The sequence below is a fragment of the Equus quagga genome, chromosome 3, assembly GCF_021613505.1.
Source record: "Equus quagga isolate Etosha38 chromosome 3, UCLA_HA_Equagga_1.0, whole genome shotgun sequence".
Taxonomy (NCBI): Eukaryota; Metazoa; Chordata; class Mammalia; order Perissodactyla; family Equidae; genus Equus; species Equus quagga.
In genome coordinates this window covers 84,851,141-84,868,339 of record NC_060269.1, presented here as the reverse complement: position 1 = coordinate 84,868,339, position 17,199 = coordinate 84,851,141, and the positions used below count along the sequence as shown (strand labels likewise).

Genomic DNA, 17,199 nt, shown 5'->3' with positions numbered 1-17,199 from the left:
AAATGACATCCTTTTAAAACACAGGTCTGATCACATCATTTTCAACTCAATATCCTTCAGTGGCTTCCTATACTGAAAAATGTTCAAATTACTTAACCTGGACCCAAAGACCCCCTCCGGTTTGATTTCAAGACCATTTTGGGACACTGCTTCCCAAGACCCTCCTGTCCTCCAGCCACACTGAACTACTCTCAGTTTCTCAAACACGCTTGAAGCATTTGCCTGATTCTTCTGCTCAGGCCAGGGCCCCCCTGGAATGCAGTCTCTGCCTTTGAAAATACTATCTGTGTTTTCTTTCTTTCATCCATTAATTCCAAAACAGGGATGAATCAATAGTGTATCAGCCACTGGGCTAGACATGGGGGAAAACTAGTGAATAAGACAGAAAGGATCCATTTCTCAAAGAGCCTAGGATCTACTGGAGTTGTAAAGTTCAAGACAAATGCCACAATCTCTGCAAAATAAGCCCTTCCTGATACCCCGGCAGGAAGCGATGACTTCCTCCTCTCAACAGCCATAGTTCATTCAGTGAGAAAACCCCTATTATAGGATTTATCATAATCTGATTGAATTATAGTTATTGAGTCACATGTCTTATCTCTCGCCCAGGTTGTAAGCTCCATTTCTGATAGAGACTCTAAGGAGCTCAATATTTAGTCCTCACAGCATGTAACACAGCCCTTCTCATATAATAAAACCTCAATAAATAATAATGGAATAAACAATTTCTCTCAGAGTCTGTGAACATGAGATTGGGGAGAGAGCGGCATGCCCCATTCACACACAGACAGTAGAGGACAGAGCAAGCTCATACTCTCTCACACCCACCTGCCAGATGGTTAACATAACATCACTTTAGGCTACAGAATTGTCAGAATACCCAGGGTCCCAGGATACTTGCTCCTATCCATTTAAAGAGAGTTTTGAGATTGAAACTAACCCAAGATTTCTAGAGATCAGAGCACAAATACATACAACTTGCACATTTTTCTGTGTCAATAAACAGGGACTAGGATTAGCATCTTCTCCATATGGCCTACTTTTCTGACCGCACAACCAGGAGGATGCTATACTCTGGACTGTGATTCCAGGCTGAATTTTTTTTTAATAATAAAATTTACAAACAGTTCTCTTTACTCTTTTTGGTATATTTTTTTATGAATTTTGACAAATGTGTAGTTGTATGATCACCACCACAATCAAGATACAGAACAGTCCTATCACCCCTCAAAGAAACTCCTTTGGGAACTGACTACTGCTTTGTAGTAAAACTCCCCCCAACTCTTAACCACTCTTCTGTTCTCCACCCCTAGTTTTGCTTTCATGAGAATGTGATACAAACACAAATGTGCACAGCTATTTCAGTCTGGCTTCTTTACTCAGCATAATATATTTGAAATTCATCTGTGTTGTTGTGTGCATCAATAGTTTGTTCCTCTTCATTGCTGAGTAGTATTCCACTACCCAAACGTGCCACTGTTTGTTTATTCATTTCCTAGTTAAGGGATATTTGGGATACTTCCTATTTTTGGTGATTATGAATAAAGCCACTATAAATAAGTCTTCACGTCACAATAGGTTTTTATTTCATTTAGGTAAATAGGGGTGGAATTGCCAGGTCATACAGTAAGTGAATGTTTAACTTCATAGGAACTGCCAAAATATTTTCCATAGTAGCTGTACCATTTCATATCCCCACTAGCAATGTACGGGAGCTCCAGTTGCTTTATATCTTTGCCAACACTTGGTATTGTCACAGGTTTTTTTTTTTTTTTTTTTTTTTTTGCCATTCTAGATGTGCAGTGTGGGAAAGAATTTTAAAATTTCATCTTTTTAGAACCATAATATTTCTATTTCCATCTTAAGCTCACCCTCCACACCCCTTCCTCTCCCTTCCCTTGGATCTTTGTATTCTCTCTCCCACTAGATTCCAGATTCCTTTGTGGGTAAGGAGCAAATCTTAGCCATCTTTGTACATATGATACACTGCCCCTCAACCCAGGTGCAGAGATTGGAAACAACAGGAAAATGACACATGCTACTTAAATAAATGTTTCCAGATGATCAGATTGGGTCAACACACACAATGATAGAACAAATGTATCCAAAACATAATATAGTATGGCCTAATTTTATCAATTGTTGTATACCAAAGAAATTTTAATAAAACTATGCATTTTTCTCCCTTTCCATGGATATTTCCATTTCCATTTGCTTTCCTGGGTATTTGTATAAATTTTGGATTTTCGTTTCCTTGCTTTACCAAGGGGTAAATTAGAAAATATGGTTTGGATGGTGAAATATTTGAGTAATAGATTTCTTGTGTTTATATGAAAGACAAGATTTTTCTTCCTAGTACTTAAATAAGAGATAATAGATTACTTGTTTAATAATTTATTTTACAAACTAGATGACTTACTCGCATTTCAATGTGCTTTTTAGGTGAGAGAGAAAAAGTTGGAATTACAGGGGGCACCCACCTTGTAAACATCATTTATCAAGTGAGTTGGGGAAAGAAAAGAGGTTGTCACTGATAAAGACAAAGAATCTTGAAAGTGGAGTGAGTTTCAGAAGCTCTGTAGTCACTGTAGTCATTGCAGTCAGAAGCTCCCACTCACTGCAGGAATTCTGGCTATAGCAGCTGGTCGAATACTTCCCCCATCGGTGAGCTCCCCACTTCGTACAGCACCACTGCATCCATCCTTACAAGCAAAAGAGTCTCAAAGCAAAAAAGAACGAAAGAAAAGAAACGCTGGGAAGGCAGCTTCCTTCTAGCTGAGTTTTTGCTTTTCTGCAATATTACATTACACGAACCTTCTGTAGCACCTACGGGAATCTAAAAATGGAGTTTGGAATCTATTGTGGCAGAAAATATGTTCATCGTTACATCACCCAGCCATGTGCCAAGTTAATCTCATTAACTTTTATATTGAAAGATGATATACATTTTGAAGAGATCAGCTCAGTTGCTTAAATGACATGAGTCTTGGAAATTTTTTATAAACTTTTTTATAAACTTTAGTTTCTAAATGGCAGTAAACCAACAACTTACAGTTGCGTAGAGAAGAAACTTTGTACAAGCCCATAGAACAGAATGTCTCAGACATAATCCATGAGCAGACTGGATTCTGATCCCTTCAGCAGAAAAGATTCTTGCAGAACAAAGGACTTTCTGACCTTACACATTTCTCTTTCTAACGGACAGTTTCTGTGGTGGTTTTGCACTAGCTGCCAATTCAGCTCAGATAAAAATCCGTTTGCAGAATTCCCTTCCCCACAGGGTTCTTCATTACAGTTGGCTACAAGGCAAGTTTCCGTGCTCTCTGGAAGGCAGAGTGAAGCAGCAGCCTTACACTGCTGGCAAGGGCAGTGTGGTACACCAGGTGCTGTGCGCTGATCTCCTGGCTCACTGGGATGTCAGGCGGCAGCCAGGCTGTGGTGCTTCACTTCCCACCAGATGCCCATCTCCAGCTTCTGGGCAGGTGCATGACAGCTTTGCAGTGAAGACTGCCGGCTCCTTCTACAGTTCTACCAGGTCACTGAAGTTGGAGGAGACAGGAGTCCCACACAGGTTCCAGTTTGTCTTTACGGGTTCCATTTTGTCTCTAGGGTTTCAGTCTGCCCTTGCTTGGTTCCACTTCACATGCAGCTTTTTTCCCCAACTGCCAGCTCTGCTGTCCTATGATGACTTCAGGCCCAATACCAGATGCAAAAGCAACCACTTCCCATAGACTTCTTTATAAACTCGCACAATTGCGTTAGGTTTCAGACTTATAATAAATCCATTATCCCATATCCCCACAGTGGTTCTGCTTTCCTAACTGATACGGCTTCCATTAAATCGTTTCTATTCAGAATATGTACTTGGTTACAAATATTCCTTTTGTGCACAGCTTTCTTTTTTTAAAATTTATGATAGCATCAAATGCAACAGTACTGACTTATTAAGCCTAAGTATGTCATTTTATTTTACCTTGTTTTTGAGAAAGGGACTTGGAATATGCTCTTTTGCCCAATTCCCCTCAAAACTACTGGCTGGGGAACCGGGAGTTTGGTCCACGACCAGCGAACTGAGAAAAACTAAAATTAATTTGAACTTTGAAGCAATTACTAGAGCTAAAAACCACCTTAGGTTTTCTTCAAAATATGTTTTAACGTGACACTTGGAAAGTTATATCTATTCCTGAAAAAACATAAAAAAAAATTTTGAAAACAATTTCAATTCATTAATTTTTATCACAATATGTGCATTGAAAGTAGATAAATACTGCCAGGAATGCTTCAACCTCTTTACTTTTTCTTAATACTAAGGTTTTATGGTCGTTAAAGGCAGGGATGCATCTTTTCATCTTTATATCCTCCCATAGCGGCACACAGATAAGTCCTTATTAAACATCAGTTGTAGAGAATAAATTTCAGCTTCCTGTTTTTTACAAAAAAGAAAAGAGCAGCAGTGTCTGAGCAAACAACCACACCAACTGCATCCTCTGAAGCTTTTCTCATTATTATATAGAAACTCCAGCAGGAAACCACAGCTATATCCTCTTCACCAGTATAGAGAAATCTTATGAATTACTGGCAAACATAAAACAGTTCTATTGACATTACATAGTTGCTTGTGACAAGTTATACTCATTATACTCAGATGCTTTACAACATTTAGCGATGTTTTGCAAGAACAAATTCCCAAGGAAAAATAATCATAATCATAGTTACACCTTAACCACTTGTTTGAGGGTAAACGATATAGAAAAACAATATATGCCATGGAAATTCAATGCCTCTCTCAATGTAACTGATTAAAAAAAAACAACAACTGCTAAGTGTTAAAATTCCTCATTTGACTCAGGCTTGTAAAAATTTCTAACAGACCAAGGATGCGTTACCTTCTACTCAAAAACCATGAAAGTACTAATTTTTTCCCAAATGTTCAAAATGGCCCGAGAACTGGATTTTTCTAGCTATGAAATGTACAAACCCCTTGTGTCCATTTTTGTGTATAATCCCATTCAGGATTTGCACAAAACACGTTTTAAATTTGTAATATGAGCTTGATAATGTGTTTTTATCAATGAAGGGACTTTCCATTGAAGATCTCTTAGTGGTTCAGGAAGTACAAAGAAAAAATTAAGTCCAGAGCTTTAACTTCAATGAGAATCACAAACATGTATACTCATTTAACACAGAAGTCAGAAGCATAGAATGCTGTAGCTTTTGTGCATGCCAACGTTACCTAGGCATGGTGAACAGGATGTTTGTTTCATGAGTACATGTGTAAATGAATGAATGCATAAATGCTTGGTGGTGATGGAGACGGGGAGAAAAAAAGGGTATCTCTAAGTTCCAGAAAAGGCCGAGAAGACCTAAAATTCAGCAAACAGGCCCAAGAATTTGAAAAAAAAAAAAGCAAGATTGACAAAAAAAAAAATTGGGCATTAGAGCTAGAATTGATCTTAGGGATTTCTGGACCAACCAATTTCTAAAGAGAACCTGTGGTGCCTTGGATAATAACATGATTTCACGTATCACTTTCACAGATTGTGACATTTGTGAATCTCTTTCATAATTTTTGCCTTATATACTTCTTATCTAAGCTATTTTTTACTTAACATTTTTCATTCAAGTGATTTTAACTGGTGCACTGCTTGAAAATATCAGCCTAGTCTTAAGAAATGATATCTGTATAATCACAACTTTGATGTGCTAATAAAATATTTTTCACATAGTGTATTTTTAAAAATACAACTTTAAATTTATTCTTAACATATTTTTATATTAAAATAAATTCATAACTATTAAAATAAAATAAAAATCTGTACACTAAGGTCATCTCACAGGTCACTGATGGAAATCTCCCGCACTTTTGAAAAGCAGTGCATTCCACTGCGCCACCCTCTGGAACAAAGAGTTCAGCTTTTGAAATAACACAAAGTGGTAACAACATTCCAGATTGATGACAAGAGTCCAGTAATAAGACTAATGCCTGTAGGTAACTTCCGTCAATTTTTTTTTAACTAGAAAAAACATCAATTGCTTATTAAGGGACTAAAAAAAAAATTAGGGCAGAAGTCATGGCTTTAAAAAACAATTAATGGATGTTCATCTTCAAAATGGACAGAGATATGTATATTCATCTTCCTGTCGAATGCCATTAATTTATTAGAAATATAGTTTTAAGAAGAAACTGTCTCAAATGGGCCTCCTCTACATAGATTACCCTGTTTTCATCTTCAATTCGTAACTAGAACACTGAGCTGCAAGCTATAACACGGAATTGCTCAACTTTCATAAGTAAATGAATGTCTGTGATTAAAACATCAATCACGGAAACACTGGTTCTATAAATAGCTTCTAAGTCCAAAGTCCTCAGGTAGGGCTAACCCCAGACACATGCCTGGTTTTTCTTGTTATATGTGTGTATGCGCACGTGTGTGCACACGTGACTTTGTGATATGTATTTGGTTTTCTTTTGAGAAACAAAGAAATGCTGTTTGCTGAACAACTGTGTCATCTGGCTATTTCAATAAAAAGTTTTGTTTTCCAATTTTACTGCCTATACAATGATTTATAAAGTTTTAACCTAAAATGATTGTCCTTTAACTCATCCTGTTTGTTTAAAACTGACATCACTGATTTAGAAGCTTTCACATTTGGTTTTTAAGCAACACAAAATGCAATCTGAGATAGGAGAAAGCAGTCTATAAAATCCTGCCTACGCCTCATATTTTGCCTGAGTGTTCCTGGTATTAATATCAATAACGTTAACAGACTGCAGTGTAGCACAGTGGGGAAGCATGTGGCCTCTGAAGTTGGATGACTCTTAACTCACAGCTCAGCTGATTACTATCTGCAGGACCATGGGCAAGTTATTTGATCTCTTCCTGATCTCTAAAATGGGGGAAATAATAGTACAAACCTCAGAGATTTGTTTCAACGAAAAATGGCTTTAGATGCCACTGGAAGCGAAGTCTAAAGAATAAAGATCTGAGAGTCGGAGATCTCTGCAGATCTGGAGTCCGTCCATCTGTCACCCATTTCCTCAGGGGAAGGTAGATGGATAAAGAGAAACGGATCAGGACTCTCTTATGCCTTAGAACCAAGACAGCAAAGTGCCCTGAGTGGGGTCCTTTGGACTCTTGCTCCCCCCGTGCCCCACTTTACTTCCTCTAGCCTCGTGTGCTCGGTTGGTCTTTCGTTCTCCTTCAGTCATCATCATCATCATCATCATCATCAGTTCTGTAATCTATGGTCCCCTACTTCTTTCTCCACTGTGCCATGGGCTTCTGGGCAGCAAGGTGAGGAAATTCTGCTCTCAGCAGGGTAAACACACAGAGATGGAATCATTCACCAGGCATTCCCGAGACATGCATTACCACTTGCGCTTCCAGGGTCCTAACCCTGGAGAGGAAGACCAGGGAAGAGTGCTGAGACCACCTTAGGAAAAAAAAGACAGCACGAGGGCGTGCGGTATTCCACCGAGCAGCCATGAAGACAGCCGGGTAATTTCAGGGCCCTGAAATGGGTGCATTACCCAATAATGATCTGATTCAAGATCATCCCCCAAGAGTGGGGGTGATCCCTGAGAGTCTAAGCAATAATCTAAACAGTGGCCTTTAAACTGTCTTAAAATAAACTAGCATATCACAAACCACTTAGGAGCAACGATAAAGTACCAATGACAACAAATGATTTATCAAATCATTTAGAGCAGTTTTCTCTAATGTCAGTTTTGCTAATGTCGATAATAAAGTAATTCTGTAATAATGTTACTCGCATTCATCTCACTTGAATTTGTAGATATTTTCTTGAATAGAAAAAAAGAGAGAGGATGAAGTTTCACTGAGGTTCTGACAGTCATGAGGAGGAAGCTTCCTAGAGTGTACGGCCCAGCTACCAGCAGAAATTTAGAAGATTTCTCTTAGACCTCCCCCATCTTGATCACTTTGCTACCCTCTGTTTCTTAGTTGTTTTTAGCAGAATAAAGCAGAAAATACATGCATCTGTGTCTTTATTTTTTACGCCATTAAGGAAGTGTAGTGTGGGAAAGGCTTCCTCTCATTTTCAAGTTGGCCTGGCTGGGAAGAAAGGAACCCAGGTGTGGCGAGCAGGTGGTGAAGCTGTGAGGAGGAACGGAAGTGAAGCTGAATTGCTAGAGCCTCAGGAAGGAAGAGAGACGTACAGGGGGTGCCTGGGGGGATGGAGAAAGAAGCCTGGTCGTTAGGCAGCCAGGGGAATTCCCAGAGATGCTGACCAGGAAAAGAGCCCACTTTATCTTTGCTGAGCCATAGCTCTTAATAAGTTTATCCTGTACAGTAGTCTAGGAACTATTTGAGGGTTCAGACTCTCAAATAATTTTATTCAACTTGAATCCCTAGCACATATCTAACATACTTCAAGGGTCTAACATACATATCAAGCACTCAATACAAATTTATTTAATGATCCAAGCATCCATCTTCCTTAAATCAGGGCCTCCTGACAACCCCCTTTCACGTTCTATGCTTCATCTCCTAAATCAATTTCTATTTCCAGTGTGAGGAATGCTTTTATTTCCTTTGCAAAGGAGAAGTATGGATGCACCCTCAATCCAATCCAGCTCAGGTTATTAACTTTTATCATCCTTCCCCGAGACTGAGCCTCACCACTCAAAAGCCACAAACCCCAGAGGAATGATCTTTTAAGAACCCATCATTACAATTTTAAACATCAAAATAACCACCAGGGGAATAGGACAATAGTTGAGAGCATAAACGTTTCAGTGTAACTAAATTTATGTTATTTAAGATCACTCAGAAAAAATTAACTTTATCCCTAAAGAATTTTAACACCCATGGTCTTTTATATATTGTTGATACATTTCAGGTGACAGGACGCCTCGTCTTTAAAGACGTGGACAGCAGTCTACGAGGAAATGCACCCGTCCAAAGAAAGCACAGCGTCAACCTGCACGGTGTCCTCCGTTGGCTTCCACTGATACTATTCTCAGCACTGTCTTCTCAGAGTGAAGCTGCTGAAGCACCGACACTTTAGGATTAATAATTAGATGCGAGGACGTTTTTAGAAGTAAAGTAGGAGGCACGATGTGGGGGTGGTATGCAGTGAAGTGTGCACGTGGAAGGAAAGTGGCAGCAGAAGTTGAGAAAGAACGAGAGACTTCAGGGAGCTATCAGGAGCTTTCCCCACTTTAGACATCTGCCTGAGTTTTCCATCTTGTTGTCTCGGAAGGGCGTTTGTCTTTATTTACAACACGAATAAATCGACCCTGACATAGTCACCTCATTTTTAGTCACATTAATAGCAGTTCCACACAATCAAGTGGCCAGACTGTGCAGTGATGTGAGGAGTTTCAGCGATGGGTGGAGCGCACAGCCAACTGCCATGCTTAGATGAGCATTTCTCAGCTGTACAGACACAGACACAAGCTGGGATATGAGTCAATACTACTTCTGACAGTTTATTCTCCACTGCCTGGCCTACTAAATGGAATGTACCATTGCTTGAATAATGGAGAGATGCTTTAGGCTTTCAGGAGGGTATGTAGGTGAGGTGTACACTTAAGAGTTGTACATAAAATAAAGATATGGTGCATTCAAAAATACATAAAGCAATCCAATGTAAAACATAATCATTGGTCAAGTTAAAGAATAAGTAAATTATTGTTAAAACTATTCTTTTTAATTTTTTTTTTTTTTGCCAGATGTGGTATAGTAGAAAGCAAGCAAGCAAATAGCTATAATTAACAAGACAAAAAATAATAAATATTGGAGAGGATGTGGAGAAAAGGGAAGCTTCATACACTGCTGGTGGGAATGCAAACTGGTGCAGCCACTAAGGAAAACAGTATGGAGATTTCTCAAAAAATTAAAAACAGAAATACCATATGATCCAGCAATTCCACTACTGGGTATTTATCCAAAGAACTTGAAATCAACAATTCAAAGAGTTTTATGCACCCCTATGTTCACTGCAGCTTTATTCACAATAGCCAAGATGTGGAAATAATACAAGTCCATCAACTGATGAATGGATACAGAAGATGTGGTACCAATATACAATGGAATACTATTCAGCCATAAAAAAGACAAAATCGTCCCATTTGCAACAACATGGATGGACCTTGAAGGTATGATGTTAAGTGAATCCAGACAGAGAAAGACAAACACCACATGATTTCACTCATATGTGGGAGATAAACATATGCAGAAGGAGAACATATTAGTGGTTACCAGATGGGAAGGGGAGTTGGGGGGAGGGCAGAAGGGGTAACGGGACACATATGTATGGTGACAGATAAAAATTAGACTATTGGCGGTGAACATGATGCAGTCTATACAGACACTGATAAATAATAATGTACGCCTGAAATTACACAATGTTATAAAGCATTATGACCTCAATAAAATAATTGAGAAGAAAAAGCAAGCAAGCAAAGAAACAAACAAAAGATTCCACCATTCTCTTCTTACTAACTGACCAGGTCAACTCAGTTTGTATTCATTAACCTTTCACAGAATCTATATATTTTAATGGTGGAAACTTTTTAGACTGTCACTATAGTTTACAGGAGTTAGCTACAGTCAATACAATAACCCCTCTACTTCATAGAATCACATGAATTGCATGAGTACAGTCAGAGCATTGTAGAACTCAATGGTCCTTAGAAAACATCTAGTCCAGACTTCACAAACTCAATATCTATGGGTTCTAGGTAGCTAACACAATTAATTGAAGCTGTTAAGTACAAGTGACTTATATGAAGCCTCAACGTTAGAGAGACAATAGGGAGTAGTGGGGACTGCAGTGTAATAAAGAGGTAGCACACATCGTTATCCAGCTGCAGCCTAGAGAATGTGCGTTTGCGTTTCATTTTTTATAATAGATCATCTGATTTTTAAATATTGGCTTAATTAAAAATAAATACCTGCAGGCCAAATAAAAATGTGATCTTCCTGCTGGGCCCACAGACCGCCAGTTTTCAATTTCTAGTCTGGTACATACATCCCCAAACCTGAAGTCTGGCAGGTTAAATGAAGTGCACCAGGTCTCTCAGATGCTCACAGCAAAGCATTCTTCCAGTCTGAGAATCCATATGTGTAGACAAGAAATCAACCCCCTCGTGAAAGGACATTGCACAGGCATTTTTCACTCACTTAATGAGAGCTTAGCCCCTGACCCTGACATTGACAGATTTCTGCTCTCTAACTGCTTTCAGAACATGTTCAACATGAGAACAAGACCACGCCTCCACACCCATTTGTCATAAGCAATTTTTACTCATTCAAGGATGCAGGGGGAAACGTACATCCATTTATTAACCTTAGCTCTGATTAAAATTCTTATTAGCATTAAAATTCTAGTCACCTCATTTTTACCTGCCTTTTTTCAAGGAGAACAGTATAACTAAGTATAAATTAAAAATTCATGCTGTGTATAAAATAAAAGTTAGAAACAGGTCTTAAGAATCACAGAGGGTTTGCTGAAATAACTGAGCTCTAAACCACATTTTAAGGGGATTGCGAGACTAATTTAGGATGGAGGAATGAGGATTCCAAAGTGATATAATGGCAGAAGCAAACCAAACTCCAGAAAGTGGAAACCACAATGAGTCAAATACCACAATGAATCAAATATCGTTTGCATTTTTGAACAACAAGAATTTTTAAGAGGTGTATCATGAGAAAGCATATTCATGCTACAGAGTAAAAAAGAAGAAAAACAATTTTAAAATTCTGTATTGTGCTCAGCAGCCCTGTTCTACACAGCCCTAATTCAGAATAAAAACCTGGAGGCGATGCGAACTTCAGAATCCTGAGGATATTTGCCATATTGTACTTATTAGGGCAGACACATAGGCACAGGCTATTACATTTTCAAAAATTGTCATCAAGAATTGAAACAAAAAGGATGCTCTGATTACTCAGAAAATACAGTAAACACAGGCCCTTAACTCCCTCAAGCATTTCATTTACTCAAAGTTCTACATTATAAAGAAAGAGAAGAGTTCCCCATAGCCACAATCGAGTTATTTTAATTTTAGGCTATTTAGAAATCAATATCCTGAAAAAACAATTCAGAATCTATCCACTTAACACATCTTGATTACTCCCCCTAGATCTTCCACTAGGCAGGACCATTTGCAATTCAGACTTGAAAAAGGATTTTCTGCAACTCCTTTCTCTCCAGAAAATTAGTAGATGCAAATGTGACTTTTAAGGAGCTCTGGAGCTCTCTGTCCAGCTGTCCGTTACTGAATTAGCAACAGTGCTGAGGTCCCTGGGGGCGCCTGTGACTTTGTGGATTTTCACTCTCCAGCCTCGAGTTTTGTCCAGGGTTTTCTTGGTTCTGTAAGTGTCACAGGCTGTGACTACTGACTAAAGCCATCTTCCTGGGGGTGCCTTGGGTATCCATTGGGTTTGAGACCCAAGAATTAACATTTTTTATTTGAATCTGGTATGTAAGGCCAAGAAAGCGCCTTGCCACAGATCACACAGCTGATCCTCACAGTTTTCTGCCACATCAGACCCTGGGGGCAGAGATCACTGCACTGTCATTTAGAAAGGCTCATGGCATGACTCTCAATTTTGGAGGAAGGCTGCCTGAGTAATTTGATTCCCTTCCCCCATCACTCAGGAGATGCTCAGAGCTCGCTTCTGGCCCCGTCCTTCGTCCCTTTAGCTGAGAATCAGTGGAGAACTAGAAAGACGTGGTGTAGTTATAGCCTCAGCTCTAACAGTGAGTTAGGACAAGTTATTAACTTGTTCGGGACTCATGTGTAACCTTTTTCTTTCCTTGCAAAGAAAGGCAGGACTAAACAGCGATGTCCAGATCTGGCTACTGGAATCCTCTTGGGACCATTATAAAATACAGACTTCCAAGCCCCACCTCCAGATTTGGACCCAGATTCAATAGGTCATAGCATTTAACCTTCCAGCTAAGGGTCAGTTATTATTGCCTGGTAATAACAATTCGAGCCCCCAATTATGCTGCTAGCTTCAAAACAAAGCTGACAATCTAATTACTGACATGAAAAATTAGAAAGCTGTTACTGTGTTGCCAACTTCAATACGCCCAGCTAAAAAGCTGTGAAAAATGTTCTCGCTGGCAGTCAAGACAGTAAGTCATCTAAATTGTAGGAGTATATACATTTTCCCCCATGAAATTCAATAAATGTCTTTTCAATTCAAATGCACCCTCTAAATGCTTTCATTATTCCAGACTTAACTCTTATGCAAAAAAGTTCGATTATCACTAATCTAAACATTCTGATGTGGAGAAGGAAGATGAAAGAGGAGTCCAGGACATCTTTACATAAAAATGAATTTCCAAATTTGACGGCATGCCAAATCAACTCATTTAAGCACACAAGTCTGTATTTTAACTGGCACCGTTCTTCTGGTTAAAGGTATAGCTTTATTCAAAAGGGTATCAATATCACATGATTTCTTTATTCCTATTTATAGGAAAGACAGCAAGAGCCGAAAGAAGCCCACCAAAAGTTTTCAGAAACACAAGTAAAGATTTCTTCTCTGATTTTATCTCCTCAAAATAACTACTGGATTACAGCAAAAACACTCTGATGCTAATTTCTTGAAATGCACACAAACATACTTAAAAACTTAACTAAATGATGGACAAGTCACAGAGCAACCGAAAAAGAAAATCCACAGATTCTGCCCTTCCTTTCAGGGTTATGAGCACCACAAGGTCTGCTTCGTCTTCATAGGGCTTTGCGCTTATGAGGCGCTTGAGAAAGGAGACTTGTTGAAGAGAAGAGAGGGGTTCACTCGATTTATGACAATCAGTCCATCACCCTTGCCCCTCAGTGCCAAAGACTGTACTTGTGTTCTGAGAAATGAAATAATCATGCTACAATGTGGTACACCACATAATTTCAAGAGTTCAGCCATCCAATTCAATTGAAACAAAGCCTAGCCAGTAAATTATTGCAAAAGAAGTAAAAAGATGGCAGGAAATGACAGATTTATAACATTACGGCCATTCCATCTAGATTTTCTTAAAGTAGCAGTATCAGGAAAAGAAATCTTAGATATAAAATAAATAGCAACTCGAGTCATATTTCAATCTAAACAGAAATTCTTCTGTAATTCCCTCCCCACAACTTGATATTCATTTCTTCTTTTCTAAATGATTCTTAAATAAACCTCACATGACCCCACCTCATTCTTCACTTCCTCCTTCTATATCACCACCCCTTCCTCAGTGCCCACCCAGAGCCATTCATCTTTCATAAACTGGCTCAAGTACCACCTCTTCCTTGGAGCCTTTCTGGATTAATTCAGTCCCTAAGGCTCTCCCCCTCTTCTGCCTCTACTGCCATGAATTTAGTGGTAAGTCATAAGGTCTTGCCTTTCTCTGGGCAATTCTGCTATTCAGAATACTGCAGACATACTTGTGTATCAGATCTTCTAGTTAACTCTTGGAGTCTTGAAAGCTGGAAGCATCTCTTCCTTGTATCACTTAAAGCAGTAGCTTTCAGACTTTTTGGAACATGATGCATAACATCATAGTCCAGTGCACACATCCCTATAAATATACATTTCACTAAAAAGTTAATGAAGAAAGCTTATTTACCCTTCTATTCCATTTTACTCTAACAATTTTCCAAAAATGAAAATGCTATCAGACCCAGTAAACTGACTTCACAATGGGCTGTGACCAGTTCTGGTAGGGCACTTATTTTATTTTTTTTGAGGAAGATTAGCCCTGAGCTAACATCTGCCGCCAATCCTCCTCTTTTTTTGCTGAGGAAGACTGGTCCTGAGCTAACATCCGTGCCCATCTTCCTCTACTTTATACGTGGGACGCCTACCACAGCATGGCTTGCCAAGCAGTGCCATGGCCGCACCCGGGATCTGAGGCGAACCCCGGGCCACTGAAGCAGAATGTGCGAACTTAACCGCTATGCCACCAGGCCGGCCCCAAGAAGGACACTTATTCATTACTGTGGCATTGCTGTATATATTTCCCTCACTTAAAAAATAATTTTAAAATTGTATGTGGCCTTTGGGCTCTCTTGAGCCCGTGTTCCTGAGTGACATTTTGTTCATTTTTTTCACACCATCTTTTGGAGTTGTCTGGGACAATTAAATGCTTAGAATAAACAGTACTTTCCACCCTTTTACACTGAGCACAGTTGTCATGAAGATAAGATTCCCCGCATTTCTATAAAACTCAAATCTCCACTCCCTCATTCTCTGTCATTTTCACAAAACGCAAAGTAGATGGCAGACATGTTGTGGATGTAGAAACCGAGGCACAGAGAATATGACTTTCTCAAGGACACGTCTCCCTTTTAATCAGGCAATTGTCAATTAAGATTAATATGGTTTCCAGATATTTGAAGGATATAAACGTGGGTAATGTGAACAACATAGAGCCCCAATATGCATGTGTCTACCTAACTTATCCAGATTAAACGGTTTACTGCCCAGACGAGTTAGCAGCCCTGCTGGACTTCAGCTGAGAAAGGATTCCACTGCCTTCTCCATCTTCAGCTTTCCATCTTCATCTACTTACACTGTTTTTCAACCACCTAGAGCTTCTTGTTCTTCCTGGGCCTCTGCATATTTTGGTCTCTGTATCAGGACTACCCTTCTCTCTCCTCTTTACCAAGCTAGTTCACCTCACCCTTCAGGTCCCTGGAAACTGTCCTTGTCCTCTCCCCCTCCTCAACCTGGCTTCCACAGCACCCTGTGCTCGCCCCGCCATAGCCCTGAACAAGCCGATGTCCCTCCCTCCCTAGTTCTGCAGGCTGAGACTGTCTCATTCTCTCTTCTCTTCCACAGTCCAGGACCACGTCAGTTCGAGATAATCATATGTTGAATGCATGAATGAATCTATGAACGAGTGCATACAGAGCACAAACAGCTGCCACTGAAAGAGCTCAAGTGTGAGCTGGGTCTGGAATCGCGTCCTGACTCTCTGAGGCTAATCTTTTATGATTTTTGTGATTCCATGAACAATATTTCATTGCTTCCCCATAAGCCACAGATTTTGTGACTGGAAATTCATACAGTGAAGGATAGCTGTAGCTGATAATATTCTTTCAAGCATATTTGAGGCACTATCAAGGAAACGTTGCAGGGACAATTCAATGTGTTGGGCGAGTGTATTGAGGCAATTAAAAAAACACCCAAATTCCAAAACAGCTTGTTGAGACCTTCAGTTCAGAGTGATCTGATTCGTAGCACGCTTCGGTCCTCCACTTTCCATATGAAGCTGTGCACTTGTGACTCTGTCCTGGTCATTTTGATAACAGTCTAGTTAGCGATTAAGTGAAGCCTCACCACACCACAACATGCTCTACACGGATCTCCAGGAGTTCCTCTGCTCTGTTTCCAAAATAAATCGCAACGACGTAACATCTAGACTTGCAATGGCAATCACTACTTTTTTTTTTCTGTTTATGAATCAACAACTCATTCCCCCCATTAAACACGCACAAAAACTTGAAAAATGTTCTTCCTAATTCTTTTTCAAAAGAAGATTCTCTAATACAAACTCCTGCCATTTGCAGATAGCAAGAGAAAAAGATTTTCTTCCTTATGCGTGACTCATGTGTCTTTATTCCCACAGTTGGTACTCAGGGCAGGCCAACGGTGAACAATGGAAAAGAAAGAAGAGTTTATAACTGGAGAATAAGCACATTCAGGAGAAGTACACTCAAAGCATTATCAAAGCAAAATATGCAGCAGCACCAACAAGAGCAAACAAAAGCCCACGTGAGAGATGTGTAAATATTTCATGAAGCTAAGCCTTCATCAACTCTCTCTCCAAATCTTGCTGGTGTTGTAAACACTTCAGTTTCTTCCAGTCCCACCATGACCCAGATTCCTTGCAAAAACAGAATGAAAACATGGACCAATGGATCTTTAACAAATGCGTTGTGAAAAATATTTACATGGAGCATATCCAAGGTATTGCTTTAACAGGAAGAAGAAGATACCTTAATAAATGGTGGTTGCTCCTTGGTGGCTCTGAGCTCTGTTTCTCCCATCCCCCTCCAAACCTCCTTGCCTTTTCCCCACCACTTCTCCCGCTTTCTGGACACTCACATCATCTCAACCTTGAATTCTCTACACCGCAGGCAGAGATTTCTCACCACACCCCTTTAGAGGGCCCTTTAAATCTGACAAAGATTTGTGCCTTCCCACCACCCCAAATCCACTTTTCAGTATC

At 39.6% G+C, this 17,199-nt stretch overlaps 1 protein-coding gene across 3 annotated transcripts in view; it reads right to left on the bottom strand.

Annotated features, from left to right (window-relative positions):
* GPRIN3 (GPRIN family member 3) overlaps positions 1 to 17,199 on the bottom strand; it is a 63,426-nt gene that overhangs the window by 44,605 nt on the left and 1,622 nt on the right. The window lies entirely within an intron of this gene.